This window comes from Physeter macrocephalus, chromosome 2 (assembly GCF_002837175.3).
Source record: "Physeter macrocephalus isolate SW-GA chromosome 2, ASM283717v5, whole genome shotgun sequence".
Taxonomy (NCBI): domain Eukaryota; kingdom Metazoa; phylum Chordata; class Mammalia; order Artiodactyla; family Physeteridae; genus Physeter; species Physeter macrocephalus.
The window spans coordinates 20,151,601-20,155,996 of record NC_041215.1 but is presented as its reverse complement, the minus strand read 5'-3'; positions in this window follow the sequence as shown (position 1 = coordinate 20,155,996).

Below are 4,396 nucleotides of genomic sequence, written 5' to 3'. Positions count from 1 at the left end.
ATATATATATATATATATACATATATATATATATATATATATATATATATATATATATATGGTGGAATACTACTCAGCCATGAAAAAGAATGGGGGGTTTTGCCATTTGCAGCACCATGGATGGACTTGGAGGGTATTAAGCTAAGTGAATTAAGTCAGACAGAAAGACAAATTCTGTATGGTATCACTACTATGTGGAATCTAAAGAAGTACAACAAACTAGTCAATTGTGGAAGACAATTTTTCCAAGGACATTGGGGGTGGGGGGATGGTTCAGGCGGTAATGCGAGCGATGGGGAGCGATGGGGAGCAGCAGATGAAGCTTAGCTTGCTCGCCTGCCTCTCACCTTCTGCTGTGCAGCCCAGTTCCTAAAAGGCCAGTCCGCGGCCCAGGGGTTGAGGACCCCTGACACAGAGAACAAACTAGTGGTTACCAGTGGGAAGAGGGAAGGGGAGAGGGGCAGTATAGGCGTAGGGGATTTAAAAAAGGGTTATTATGGGATTATATGAAATCATGTGTGTGAAACTTTTGAAAATTATAAAGCACTACAGAATTGAAAGAATCTTTCATTCAAAAAAAAAAGTTAATGAAAAATAAATAGGGGGGGTACTTCCCTGGTGGCACAGTGGTTAAGAATCCGCCTGCCAATGCAGGGGACACGGGTTCAAGCCCTGGTCCGGGAATATCCCACATGCCGCGGAGCAACGAAGCTCGTGCGCTACACCTACTGAGCCTGCACTCTAGAGCCTGTGAGCCACAACTACTGAAGCCTGCGCCCCTAGAGCCTGTGCTCTGCAACGAGAGAAGCCACAGTAATGAGAAGCCTGCGCACCACACGAAGAGTAGCCCCTGCTTGCCGTAGCTAGAGAAAGCCCACGCGCAGCAACGAAGACCCAACACAGCCAAAAACAAATTTAAAAAATGTTAAAAATAAAAATAAAAATAAATAGGGGGGGGCTTCCCTGGTGGCTCAGTAGTTAAGAATCCGTCTGCCAATGCAGGGGCACGGGTTCGAGCCTTGGTCCGGGAAGATCCCACATGCCGCAGAGCAACTAAGCCCGTGCGCCACAACTACTGAGCCCGTGTGCCACAACTACTGAAGCCCGTGTGCCTAGAGCCCATGCTCCGCAACAAGAGAAGCCACTGCAATGAGAAGCCAGCGCACCGCAACCAAGAGTAACCCCCACTTGCTGAAACTAGAGAAAGCCCGCGTGCAGCAACGAAGACCCAACGCAGCCAGCACAGGGGTCACGGGTTCGAGCCCTGGTCTGGGAGGGTCCCGCATGCCGCGGAGCAGCTAAGCCCGTGCACCACAACTACTGAGCCCGCGCGCCTGGAGCCCCTGCTCCGCGGCGGGAGAGGCCACCGCAATGGGAAGCCTGCGCACAGCGACAAAGAGTGGCCCCCGCTGGCCGTAGCTAGAGAGGGCCCGCGTGCGGCAATGAGGACCTAACGCAGACAGAAATAAATAAATTAAACAAATAAATTTTTTAAAAAAAGAATCTGCCTGCCAATGCCGGGGACACGGGTTTTCGCGCCCTGGTCCGGGAAGATCCCACATGCCACGGAGCAACTGAGCCCGTGCTCCACAACTACTAGGCCTGCACTCTAAAGCCCGTGAGCCACAACTACTGAGCCCACATGCCACAAGTACTGAAGCCCTAGTGCCTAGAGCCTGTGCTCCACAACAAGAGAAGCCACCACAATGAGAAGCCTGTGCACCATAATGAAGGGTAGCTCCCGCTCGCCAAAACTGGAGAAAGCCGGCCCCAGCAACGAAGACCCAACGCAGCTATAAATAAATAAATAAATAGGGACTTCCCTGGTGGTCCCGTGGTTAAGAATCCACGCTTCCACTGCAGGGGGTACAGTTTCAATCCCTGGTCAGGAAACTAAGATCCTACATGCCAAGCAGTGCCGCAAAAAAAACCCCAAAAAACTGTAAAAATTTTAAAAATAAATAGACAAAAGGATAAGGAATCTTTAAAAAGACAACCACAATATCATTTTCAAACTTTAAAAAAATAACAACAACTTACCATGGTCGAATATTCAACCCATGTCAAAATTTCCCCGGTTGTCGCTGTTTCTTTTTTTTTTAGTTTGTTCCAATCAGGATCCCAATAAGGTGCAGGAATTGCCGCTGGTTGATAAATCTCTAAGTGTCTTATTACTGCAGGTTTCCCCTTAATCTCTCAATCTCTCCCTCTTTTTCTTCTCTTTCCTTGAAATTCACTTGCTGGAGAAACATGGTTGTTTGTCTTGTGGACCTTCCCTCTGTCTGAATTTTGATAATGCGATTCTGTCCTTGGTATTTCCGGTAACCTGGTGTATGAACCTAGACAAGTCTGATCGGATTCAGGTTCCGCTTTCTGGCAAATGACCTCTGAGTTGAGGGTGCCTTCTAGCAGGAGGCACATTAAATCCAGTTGTCTCTCTTTCATGACGTTAGGAGGGAATAAGAGTCATTGTCTAGAACCACCAATATTCCAATAAGGGCTGCAAAATGGTGACATGACAATTCTACCATTAAAGGAAGCGGATATTTTGTTTATGTCCTGTTTTTAAGCTGGGAGCCAGCCTGTTTGTATGGGGGTGGGAATGACCCAGTAAAGAGAGGGGGAACGGGAGGCGCCTCGCTTTGACCTTTGACTGAATCCCCTAACTCCACAAACCTGGCCCCAGCCCATAATCACAGCCTTGACGTCACTCCCCTGACCGCTAGATCTCAGCCTAGCTGTACTCTGCCCTTAACCTCTAGCCTTGGCCCAATCCTTCTATGACCCCTGACCTCTGACCCCCGGCCGGATCAAGCCTTCGCCCCTCCCCCGCCCCTCCCCCGCCCCGCCCGCTGGAAGACGGACTTGAGGCACAGCCAGTAGTCTGAGGCACTGAGGTCGATGGCGTCCAATAGGGGGTACTTCCCTGGTGGCACAGTGGTTAAGAATCCGCCTGCCAATGCAGGGGACACGGGTTCAAGCCCTGGTCCGGGAATATCCCACATGCCGCGGAGCAACGAAGCTCGTGCGCTACACCTACTGAGCCTGCACTCTAGAGCCTGTGAGCCACAACTACTGAAGCCTGCGCCCCTAGAGCCTGTGCTCTGCAACGAGAGAAGCCACAGTAATGAGAAGCCTGCGCACCACACGAAGAGTAGCCCCTGCTTGCCGTAGCTAGAGAAAGCCCACGCGCAGCAACGAAGACCCAACACAGCCAAAAACAAATTTAAAAAATGTTAAAAATAAAAATAAAAATAAATAGGGGGGGGCTTCCCTGGTGGCTCAGTAGTTAAGAATCCGTCTGCCAATGCAGGGGCACGGGTTCGAGCCTTGGTCCGGGAAGATCCCACATGCCGCAGAGCAACTAAGCCCGTGCGCCACAACTACTGAGCCCGTGTGCCACAACTACTGAAGCCCGTGTGCCTAGAGCCCATGCTCCGCAACAAGAGAAGCCACTGCAATGAGAAGCCAGCGCACCGCAACCAAGAGTAACCCCCACTTGCTGAAACTAGAGAAAGCCCGCGTGCAGCAACGAAGACCCAACGCAGCCAGCACAGGGGTCACGGGTTCGAGCCCTGGTCTGGGAGGGTCCCGCATGCCGCGGAGCAGCTAAGCCCGTGCACCACAACTACTGAGCCCGCGCGCCTGGAGCCCCTGCTCCGCGGCGGGAGAGGCCACCGCAATGGGAAGCCTGCGCACAGCGACAAAGAGTGGCCCCCGCTGGCCGTAGCTAGAGAGGGCCCGCGTGCGGCAATGAGGACCTAACGCAGACAGAAATAAATAAATTAAACAAATAAATATTTTAAAAAAAGAATCTGCCTGCCAATGCCGGGGACACGGGTTTTCGAGCCCTGGTCCAGGAAGATCCCACATGCCACGGAGCAACTGAGTCCGTGCTCCACAACTACTAGGCCTGCACTCTAAAGCCCGTGAGCCACAACTACTGAGCCCACATGCCACAAGTACTGAAGCCCTAGTGCCTAGAGCCTGTGCTCCACAACAAGAGAAGCCACCACAATGAGAAGCCTGTGCACCATAATGAAGGGTAGCTCCCGCTCGCCAAAACTGGAGAAAGCCGGCCCCAGCAACGAAGACCCAACGCAGCTATAAATAAATAAATAAATAGGGACTTCCCTGGTGGTCCCGTGGTTAAGAATCCACGCTTCCACTGCAGGGGGTACAGTTTCAATCCCTGGTCAGGAAACTAAGATCCTACATGCCAAGCAGTGCCGCAAAAAAAACCCCAAAAAACTGTAAAAATTTTAAAAATAAATAGACAAAAGGATAAGGAATCTTTAAAAAGACAACCACAATATCATTTTCAAACTTTAAAAAAATAACAACAACTTACCATGGTCGAATATTCAACCCATGTCAAAATTTCCCCGGTTGTCGC